The sequence below is a fragment of the Cervus elaphus genome, chromosome 28, assembly GCF_910594005.1.
Source record: "Cervus elaphus chromosome 28, mCerEla1.1, whole genome shotgun sequence".
Classification (NCBI taxonomy): domain Eukaryota; kingdom Metazoa; phylum Chordata; class Mammalia; order Artiodactyla; family Cervidae; genus Cervus; species Cervus elaphus.
Window position 1 is genome coordinate 17,944,539 of NC_057842.1, and position 12,114 is coordinate 17,956,652.

The following is a 12,114-nucleotide window of genomic DNA, read 5'->3' on the forward strand; positions in this document are numbered from 1 at the left end:
AGGACAGGGAAGCCAGTGTGCTGCAGTCCATGGGGTTGTGAAGAGTCAGATATGACTTAGCCACTGAACAACAGCAGCTATTTCATTGAGTTTATGTTTTATATCAGTATATTCCCTATTCCCAGTTTCTTTTCATTTATTTTTCATTTCAGTAAGGTAAGTAGCTCATTATTTTGCTTCATCTTTACTTTTTAATAATGATGATATCTAATGTTATAATTTTTTTCCCTGAGAACTACTGGCTTCTAGATTTCAATGAACTTGAAAAATTTTCTTAGTGATTTCCAGAAAACAATTTTTCTTTTAATTTCTTTATTGGCTCAAGTGTTATCTAGCACTATTTATTACTTTTTAAATATTTTAAGCTTTTGTTGAGGTCTCCATTTTGTATTTATTTCTAATTTTAACACTGCATATATCCTATAAAGTCTCCCCTGTTTTGAATTTAATAAGAACTTCTTTTGGGCCAAGTACATGATCAATTACTTTGTACTTAGATACTTTTTAAAAACGGATATCCTCTATTTGAAGAACTGGTTCCAAATAGGAAAAGGAGTACATCAAGGCTGTATCTTGTCACCCTGCTTATTTAACTTATATGCAGAGTACATCATGAGAAACCCTGGGCTGGATGAAGCACAAGCTGGAATCAAGTTTGCTGGGAGAAATATCAATAACATCAGATATGCAGATGACACCACCCTTATGAAAGAAAGTGAAGAACTAAAGAAGCTCTTGATGAAAGTGAAAGAGGAGAGTGAAAAAGTTGGCTTAAAGCTCAACATTCAGAAAACTAAGATCATGGCATCTGGTCCCATCACTTCATGGCAAATAGATGGGGAAACAGTGGAAACAGTGGCTGACTTTATTTTTGGGGGGCTCCAAAATCACTGCAGATGGTGACTGCAGCCATAAAATTAAAAGATGCTTACTCCTTGGAAGGAAAGTGATGACCAACCTAGATAGCATATTAAAATGCAGAGATATTACTTTGTCAGCAAAGGTCCATCTAGTCAAGGCTATGGTTTTTCTAGTAGTTATGTATGGATGTGAGAGTTGGACTATAAAGAAAGTTGAGTACTGAGGAATTGATGATTTTGAACTGTGGTGTTTGAGAAGACTATTGAGAGTCCCTTGGACTGCAAGGAGATCCAACCAGTCCATCCTAAAGGAAATCAGTCCTGAGTGTTCATTGGAAGGACTGATGTTGAAGCTGAAACCCCAATACTTTGGCCACCTGATGCGAAGAACTGACTCATTTAAAAAGGCCCTGTTGCTGGGAAATATTGAAGGCGGGAAGAGAAGGGAATGACAGAGGATGAGACGGTTGGATGGCATCACCGACTCAATGGACATGACTTTGGGTAAACTCTGGGAGTTGGTGATCGACAGGGAGGCCCGGCATGCTACAGTCCATGGGGTTGCAAAGAGTCAGACACAACTGAGAAACTGAACTGAACTGAACTGAAGATTCATACATCAAATACATCATTTTCTAAAGAAATTATTATTTTTCTGCCTAATAGTTTGATCTATTTCTGAGACAAATATAATTAAAAATCTTTCACTATTATTGTACTATTAGGTTTTCTTTGCATTTCCAACAGTTTTGCTCTGTATATTTTCTCATTGTGTTGTTTGATATATGTCATTTTATGACGAATCTGCAACTTAGATTTATATTATTGCACAGTATGCCTGTTTATTCAAGTGCTTTTAACCTTAAATTTCATTTTGTGTGATGTTAATATCATCATTTTAGTTTTCTTTTGATTGCACTTCCTCATATTGCCCTACACCTTTACTGGGAGGAAGGAAAGAAGAAAAACAGGCAGGATGGAAGGAAAGAAGGGAGAAAGGGTAAGGGAGTGAGGGGAGGAGAGAAGGAGACAGGGAGGGAGAGAGAGAGGGGCAGTTACTTTTTACTCTTAATATGCACTGCATTGTAAACTCACACATCTGGAATTTGTTTTTTAGCCCAAAGTAGCCATTTCTATTAGTGGATGAATTCAGTCCATTCACATTTGGCACAAGGTCTCATGTTGTTGATTTTATTCCTTCTACTTCATTGGTTTTTCTACTCGTTTACACTGTTGTTTCCCTATTTTTCTTCCACTTGGCTTTGTTAGTTTGATCGAATTGCTGTTTGTTCCTATTTCCCTCATGTTAATTTAAAGATTCTGGTGGATTTTTCCACTTCCTCGATAGTTCTCGTCTCTTTCCCTGCTCTTCTAATCAGACACAAAGGTCACTATACAGTTGCTCTAAAAACAAGGTACTACCCACATTCCTGTTTTCCCCACTATGATGTTCTAACAATGCTTTCCCACCTCTTCAGTAGAAAAGGAGCTTTAAATTACTTGATCATCCCGCTCATCCTTCCCTCCTGACATGCCCCCCCACCCCATCTCCTGGGATATTTGCATCTCTCCTTTCTTGCCTCCACACACCAAAGGTCTGCCAGGATTCTTTAATGTTCACCATATGAAAACTTCGCTTATGGAATGTCTCCTCTATTTCAAGAGTGCTTATCCAGCACATATATTTTCTATACTTAGACAGTGTTTTTTTTTAACTATTGTATAGAATAATAATAAAGTAACATTTACTGTGCAAATACTTTGTGCCAGATTCTCTTCTGAATATTTTCCATTTATTAACACAAGTATTCTTTGCAGCTAAACTCTGGGACAAACCCTACCATTATTCCCATTCTTTATATTACAGATGAAGAAATGGAGGTAAAGGGATCTTCAATATATGCTTGACGTCACATAAAAAATGACTGACACAGTCAAGAGATGAAGCCAGGTATACCAGTTGGACCTTGTGTGTGCAAGTCCTGTACCACACTGAGCCACCATCATGGTTGTCTCTTCATTGTCATCCAGATTGAAGTACCCACTTCAGTCAATCTGTTGTCTAGTTATAGTATTTTTCTCATGCATATTCTAATATGGAGGATGTGCATGGCAGTCAGCCTGAGTTCTTGCCTAACCCTGAGTTCATGCCTTTCACCCCAATATATAAATGAGTCTTGGCTACGTACAGAATTCTGGGACTGTGAGTCTTTTCTCTATATGTTTTGTCTCCTAATTTTCAAGACTGCCAGTGAGAATCCTTCCTTCTCTCACTCGGCTGGGAAACTATAGGAAGGTAGAGAGTACGGAGACTTCTTCAAGGAGCTCCAGGGGGAAGCTGACATCCAACCTGTTGCCCAAAGGCTAATGGATCATCACAGCTGGCTTCCCATCAGTTCCACCACTATTTCAAGCTCCAATGTGCTGGCAAGGATAACTACCTTTCCATGGTGCCCCGACAGGCTAAAAGAAATTGTCAGACCAACAATTTGAACACACACTATGAGATGGAACTGCTAGATGAGACAAGTGATCATCTGAATAAAAATTAATCATGAAAGCTTAATCTAAATCTAATATGCATGCTCAGTCATGTCCAACTCTTTGAGATCGCATGGACTGTATCTCACCAGCTTCCTCGGTCCATGGGATTCTCCAGGCAAGAATACTGGATTGGGTTGACATTTTCTCCTCCAGGTTATCTTCATGACCCAGGGATAAAAACCCAAGTCTCCTGTGTCTCCTGCATTGCAGGAGCATTCTTTACCACTGAGCCACTGGGGAAGCCCCAAGGGAGAACCAAATGTAATAGTAAAAATAAAAACAATTTATGGAAATAGAAATCATTTTCAAACTAAGACTAATCAGTAAATAATAAACAAAGGAGAGTTTGACCCCTGAAAGCCTAGGTCAGTAGGATAATTTTAAGAAATACCTTAAAGCACAAGAATGAAAGAAGTAGGAGTCATGTGGGAAAAGGTGAAAGGTTGGCAGAAGATCTAACAAACAAATCATGGGTGTTTGGGGAGAAAAAAGTGGACGTGAAAAAATAATATTCTTGGGGCTGGAAAATCTGAATCTGCACATTGAAATCCAGTTGGTCTTCCATGAAAAAAAGCTCACATCTAGGCAAGTTCTGAGAAATAAGAAAAGTACTTCAAAAGCTTCTAGATAAGGAGGAAAAAGTTACTTATCAGCAGATAGGTCACTCTCAACCTGTGAATAGAAAATTAATGTGTTGTCAATGTTGAGAACAAACTTGGTGCTGTCCCAAAATAGTCCACAAAGTTGTTCCTCCTGTGGTTGTTGAACAATATATTCAAGTGAAGGAGATCCATTCTGCAGGCAAGAGGCCCTGTTTATTCAACAAATTAGTGTCATAATAAAAAAGGGACAATGCTAAATAGAAGACTTAAAGGAGCTACCAAAAGCAAGCTGTGGCTATGAATTGTACACTGTTTTAGATAAATCAGCCACCAAGCTCATTCTGGAGTCACCTGAAGAAATTTAAATAAAATTTGCATATCACATGAAATAAGAATGTACTAAAATAGCAAAATGGAGATGGTTAACTGAAAAAAACATGTTACAAAGCAACAAGCCATAGACTCATATATATGCATGTATTTTTCTTTGTATATAATGCATGCATGCTAAATTTCTACAGTTATGTCCAATTCTTTTAGACCCCATGGACTGTAGCCCACCAGGTTCCCCTGTCCATGGGATTTCCCAGGCAAGATAACTGGAGTGGGTTGCCATTTCCTCCTCCAGGGGATCTTCTCTGACCCAGGGATTAAACCTGAGTCTATTATGTCTCCTGCATTGACCAGAGGGTTCTTTACCACTAGCGCCACCTTGGAAGCCCTTTTCTATATATGTATATACACAAAATATATACAATGTGTATACATATACATAACAACTATAAGTATATATGAAAAAACATATATTTGTTCTATATAGATAGGACACCAGAAAGGATGTACATTAATGTTTAAAATGGTGATATATTGTTGATAGCAGTATGATGTTTATTCATTTTATTTTCTAATTTTTAACAATGCAAAGTACTGCTACCAAGAAATTTATGTCTATAAACCTCTATCTTTATCTATGCATGCGTGCTCAGTCACTAAGTCATGTCCAACTCTTGGTGACCTTATGGATGATAGCCCACCAGGCTCCTCTGTCCATGGAATTTTCCAGGCAAGAATACTGGAGGGGGTTGCCATGTCCTCCTCCAGGGGATCTTCTCAACCCAGGGGTCACACCTGCATCTCTTAAGTCTCCTGCATTGGCAGGCAGATTCTTTATCACTAGCCCCACCATAGGAGAAGGAAAAAGGAGGGGAGAGAGGAGGAAAATGAGAAGACAGAGACGAGGAGTGAGACTAGGAGGAGAGAAATGAGAAGAAAGAAGAGGAGGAGCAAGAAGGGAAATTGTAAAAGAAAATCCAAAACCCTCCTCCAGGTAGAAGGAGGGTAGAGATTCAAGGACAGGACGACCATGATGCACAATCATCTCGGGGTGTCTGGTGCACGGCACGGATACAGCTGCAGATTATAGAAGAGCGTTGCCTGTGCAGATTGTCTCAAATGATTGTCAGGGGGAAATCTAATGCTGGGCGTTTATGTTTAGCTTTTCACACATCAAAACGTGGCATAAAAGATTTCAGAAAGACAGAGCTAGATTCAATTCTGAAAAAGGAATCCCAAAACATAAATTAATTATAAATGTCCCCAGTGGACAGTGATTATTTATGCACATGCTAATGACTTGATGAGTTTTACAATCTATGTGTCTCTTACAAAAATATCTAAAATTATTAAAAAAGAACCTGGTTTTCATTTTGTTATATCCATATTCTCAGTAGTTGTAAATATCATTCATTTAGATGTCACAATTTTGAACTATTTAAAAGTTTAAGCTGGCACAAAGCAATATTTACATAAATTGCCCTTGGAAAGGGATATGTGGACAAGTCTATCTTCTAAATAAAATTGCATGAGGCATGTTCAATTTTCATAAATTATATACTCATTAAAGAATTACTATGGTGAAACAGATCACCAGCCCAGGTTGGATGCATGAGACAAGTGCTCGGGCCTGGTTCACCCAGAGGGATCGGGTAGAGAGGGAGGTGGGAGGGGGGATTGGGATGGGGAATACATGTAAATCCATGGCTGATTCATGTGAATGTATGACAAAACCCACTACAATATTGTAAAGTAATTAGCCTCCAACTAATAAAAATAAATGAAAAAAAAAAAGAATTACTAAAACTCTATGTACACTGAAAATGCTGAATTCAATTAAATCTTCATAAATGTCATCAGCAGCTAATCAAGTTTATCAGTATTTATTTTTCCCTGACTTTTACTGACTATAGCAACTTGACAAAAATAACCTTAGTTCTCTATTAATCATGCTGGCAATTAGTCAAGATTAGGGATCCTTGAATGTTCTAATAGTTAAATATAGTTTAACTAAACTCCAATTAGTTTTTTCTTTATTTCATAAGGAAATGCATTGGGCATGTTGACATTGCTCCACTGAGCCACACTCAGGACTTGCTCCTGCACGTGCTGTGATAACATTCCTCACTAACCTGTTACTAAGACTGTATACTATTTTCAAGCCAAATGGTTTGGTGAATTTCTTCCACCAACTGATCGTAAATAAAATTTCCCTGATTTTTGGTACTGTAACACTCCATTTGGGGAGGGGGGCGGTTCCCAGGGACTAACGAGGAGCTTCCCCAGTGGCTCAGATAGTACACAATCTGCCTGCGATGCAGGAGACTGGGTTTGATCCCTGGTTGGGAAGATCCCCTGGAGGAAGAAACGGCAACCCACTCCAGTTTCTTGCCTGGAGAATTCACTGACAGAGGAGCCTCGCCGGCTACAGTCCATGAGGTCGCAAAGTTGGACACAACGGAGCAGACTAACGCTTTCAGGGACTAACAAATAGTCGCAAAACCAACTTAAAAATACAAGCTGTTGATTCTGTTAAACAATAAATTTGATGTATACACAATGAGCTTGCTAATGCCAAGTTTCTTACCACCTGAGTCTGGCCCCTGTAACAGCATGAAGAATCTGATTTCATGCTGCCTTTGAGAGTTTTCCTCTTAAACCTTTTAAATTATGTCTATGTGGCAGCATAGAAACCAAACCAGTCAACCTTATTTTTTTGCAGTAAGTTATTTTTAGTTTCTTATATAGGTAAATACTGAGTTATGAAATAATGTTACCTTCAAAGAATTTTGATCCTCTTTCACGTTAATTGTTATTTGTTAAAATGCATCAACAGATAAAGAATTCATTCAAGGTACTTTTCTTTGTATATAAAATTGTTCCCAAGGTATGCAACTAAATATGGTTCTAATGAAATGCTGGCAGTCATGTCGTAAAGTAGCAAAATCTTCCTGGCAGTCTGAGATTTTGTTTTCCAGGAAGCATGCAAAGTAAACAGTTGGAATGTATTTGGGGATGAGGAATATCAATGGCATGATTACACAAACAGAGGAGATAACTTTTCCAGTTCGCTAGTATACTAGATCCATAGAGCGAATGGATACAGTTGGCATTATATCCTACTATCTTATTCGCTGCGTGCTGAATTGAATGCACTGTGCTCTGCCCTAAATTATCAACTCTTCCCATTCATGGTTAGTCTGAATACTTTCACCTAGCCACAGAGCCGTAGCTGCCAAACCTGCATGCAGGCACACCCTCATAGTCTTCAAATGGATGTACTTACAAATTTCAGGAGCTCCCTTGCTTAATGTCTCAGGATTTTCTGCCGTCAGCCTGTCTGTTCAACTCTAAAATAAGCATGTTCACGTAATTTTTCAAGATTTAAATGTGTTGGTGTACCTAGAATCTGGGTCGTGGTTTGCAAGCAGCATCAGTCATTCATTTTTGCCTTAACGGATTGTCATTCGTTCTCAATTAGGGCCTTGTTTCAGTTTGGAGGAAGGCAGAACTCTCCCAAAATGAAGAAGCATGTGGAGAGAAAGACTCACTTGATGGCCAAGGTTCACGCAAACTGATCTTTGCTTTTTCCACAGTCATTCTTCACTTTCCACTGGCTTTGGCTGATTAGCCTTTGGCTTTGGCTAATTCGGCTTTTGCACAAGGCAGGTACTGAGGTCTTTCCTAACTGAAGGTGATGAAACCAGTCTCCATGATCAGATTTGAGATCCACGACTGCTGACAGGTGAGGTCACATGTGAAAGCTGGGTTGCTGTAACAGACAGAGGTTACCCCAGTTCACTTCAACTGAAGATACCCGTGGTCTAGCTAGAACCGCCACCCCCAGGGGCCCAGCAGTCCTTATGTCTGCACGTGAGCTCAGCTCTCATTCATGCTCATTGTTCGCTTCTTATTCTATGACCTTGATTAGCTAGCCGCTCCTCCAGCTGAACAGAGTTTCACGCCAAGCCATCTCATTAGACACTGGCCAAGCCTCAGCTGGACACAGTTGAGTCAATAGTCCGAATCTGATGCAGCTCGGGTCTGCCTCTGAGGGTGGGGCTCAGTGTCGTTGATTCGGCAAGATGGAAAACAGCAAGAGGTGAGCACCCGTCTGGCAGATGCAGCACAGGATGTCAGGCTCCAAAGCTTGATACAAGGTTTCATAAGGTAACGTGTCCCACAAGACGGTATTTTCGACTCAAGTTTTGAGCCACATCTTGGTTACTCTTGACTTTTATCCAACTGATTTTCAGCAAAACTTGGAATGCCAGTCTTGGAGGATACAGTTCCAGTTCTGTTTTCTTATTTTGACAACTAGCATTTTCACTGGCCAGTCTATTGAATCCCTCTAAAGGACTTAAACTTTGTTCTTCTGGTACATAAGAAGAATTCCAGATCTTTGAATAGGGAGGTGAAACTACGCAGATGCAACACTGCATTTTTTAGCTAGCTTCCACAAAAACCAGACCCCTCCACCAAAAAAAAAAAGAAGATTATACTGAGATAAAAATTCATAAGATGGCATGACAGGAAGGGAACTTAAGGGAGTTAAGATTTTAGGAGCTCTGCCCTCATTACACCAGGGCAGTTGCCTGGAATAACTGCCCTTCCTCAGTGTTTTCAGATACTATGCGAGAGAGAATGAAAGTGGAAACTGAAGGTTTACTATGTTGACTCTCAGGACGGTTTGCTCCCCTCCACAGGTTTGTACATGTATAGAGGCTGCGTTCACATTTACTGTTGAAGAGAGCATCCCACTTATTTAACCAGCTGTTTCAATAAATGTCACAGATTTTAGATATAATTCCAAAAGAGAGCTTGAGACCCCCTAAGGAAAGTAGATTATTGTGTTTTTATTATTTAAAATGTGATCCCCAGGCAACAGGTATTTTAGGATTAGCCACAAAACAAAGAGATTCAGAGGAAAACAAAAGCAACTAGGTAAAATGAGTGGTGCTAGGTGAAGGAAAGAAGGAATAAATCAATTCTATAACCTGGACTACGAGTCAGATGTTGACAAAATAGAGAAGACAATTCTCTTATATTTCAGAAAGTCACATTCATTTCTATTTCCATATTTCCTGTATTAGAGCACAGCTATGACCACACAGGTTTTCACTGAATAAATCTAGAAGGTACAATTCATATGGACAATGCTCATATGAACCATCTTATAGAGATAAGCCCCTAGGGACTGTGCAGGGCAGCAGCTCTGCCTTCTCGTCTGTATAACGTAAGAACAAAAGCATTATAGGAGACTTGTCTGTTTATAGGTTTCTCTATCTTCTATGCCTCATATGATGCAGCATTTCTTTATTTTCATGGGAATTGAAGGCTTCCTAGCTTGCCCAGCCTGGAGAAGGAAATGGCAACCCACTCCAGTATTCTTTCTGGAATAATCTCATGGGCAGAGGAACGTGGCAGGCTACAGTCCATGAGGTCACAAAGAGTCGGACATGACTTAGCAACTAAACAACAATAACAACATGAGCAAGGTGGTTTGCATGGCAATGAGGAATGGAAGTGGGACAAAGCCCCGGCCAGAGCAACAGGGGAAGTTGGTGATGTCTTGGTCCTGGGAGGTGGATACACACAGCAGGGCCTGACAGCCAGCACTGGAGGTGCAGAAAACAGAATCAAACTCCCTGGGAAGGGAACCAGAATTAACCACGGCCCCAACCAAGGAGGCCTGGCTCAGTCAATGCCATTGCCAACACAACTAAACTCAGTTCTTGCCAAAGTGAAGACCTGCCATGCCATGCCCTTCTTGGCCTGGGAACTGGATTAGGTTTACACCTGAACATAGGCCCAAATTAGCTCGAAGAACAGGCAGGAAAATAAGCTGGGCTCTTTTTGAAACAACCTGCATTTAATGATGCACGTTCTAATAAAGTTCTCATGCAATAAAGCTTAACATTGCTTAAAAAATTTGAGATAATCGGCTACTGTTATTTTGATTTTGCTAAGTTCTTAGAAGAAACTAAAAATGGTAGCATATATTTTACAATAACTTTTATCTTAAAAAAATAGCTACTTTATTTCCTGCCTACTTTGAGAACATTGCACAGCAATCTGTTAATATATTAACACTCAAATTTGATTCAGGGATTATATGCACAAGAAAACAAACATTTCCAGTTATTTGATGTTATTCACCTGATGTTTAAAATTTGACATGTGATTCCTCATTCAAATCTGCTGTCTATAAATATTTAAACCAAACAACACTTACACAAGATTTCCCCTAGGATTATGATCATGTACAGAAGCTCCAGATAAACATGGTCCATGACTTCAATTGTGGCTTGAACAAAGGCATCTCTCAAGGACTGAAAGCAAAGCTGATAATGGGAGAGAGGCAGGAGAGCCAAGGAAAAGCTGCTGAGGAAACTGGATAAAACATATATCTGTTTTTACCTTTAAGAGTGACATCTGATAAAGCAACTTCTCATATATAAATGTGAAGTCTCATTCAGATGGGACTGATCCCCTTTTCCAGTTTAAAAGTATTGAAGATGGAGGAAATGACATGCTCACAACCCATCTTGGCTTGTGTAGAATTTTATTGGTTCTCCAAAAGAAAAAGTCCAATGTACTTTGTATCTATCAGATCTGTGAAAGTGAATATTAGTTGCTCAGTCGTGTCTGACTCTTTGCGACCCCATGGAGTATAGCCTGCCAGGCTGCTCTCTCTATGAAATTCTCCAGGCAAGAATACTGGAGTGGGTAGCCATTCCACTCTCCAGGGGATCTTCCTGACCCAGGGACTGAACCCAGGTCTTTCATATTGCAGCCAGATCCTTTACATTTGAGCCATCAGGGAATCTACACAGCTGTTAATAGATTTAAGCCACCTTATATGTTGATAGTTCTACAATGTCAGTGGAATTCGTTGAAAACCCATAAGCTTTCAGTCCTAGAAATAAGGGATAATCAAAACCATCATGCAATTCCAGTATTCAAGGGGATACAGATGCCTGTGTCCAGACCCACATGATGTCACTGTGTGAGGACACTTCTGAGTTAGACTGATACACGCTGAAGAGGACAGACATCACAACATAGAAAAGAGAATGCCAGGAGAGGACAGAGGTACTGCTTGGCGTGTGCATCTACAAGCTAAAGGAAAGCATGAGAGAAAGCCTCCCCTAGAGGCTTCAGTAAGACGTTGGCCCCACCAACACCTTGATTTTAGACTTCCAGCCTCAAGAGCTGTGAAAGAATAAAAGTCGATTGTTTTAAGCCCTCTTCCTTGTGGTACTTAGCTGTGGTAATTCTAGGAAACTAAACCAGCCCTGGCACTTCTCATCCAGACTACCTAACAACCAATGCCCCAGCTGAACCCACTCTGCCTGTCCAAACTTCCTTGCTGTCTGGAGTACTGATAAATGCTCTTTTCAACTGTTACCAGTAATTTTTCCCAAGAAGTTCCAGTTACTTTTTCCACTTCTGGCTCATTTCAAAGAGTTCCAGAGGTTTATGAAATGTTTGGAAAACTAGAGGTTTCTTTTTTCAAAAGGAAAAAGAACTCTCTCATCTTAAACCTCTCTCCCAGAATGACCTTTAAAGACTTGAAATTGTAGATTATTATGAGTACTTTAAAATGGCTTCCCAGGTAGCTCAGTGGTAAAGAATCAGCCTACCAATACAGGAGATACAGGAGAGGCAGGAGACGTGGGTTCAATCCCTGGGTTGGGAAGATCCCCTGAAGAAGAAAATGGCAACCCACTCCAGTATTCTTGCCTGGAGAATTCAATGGACAGAGGAACCTA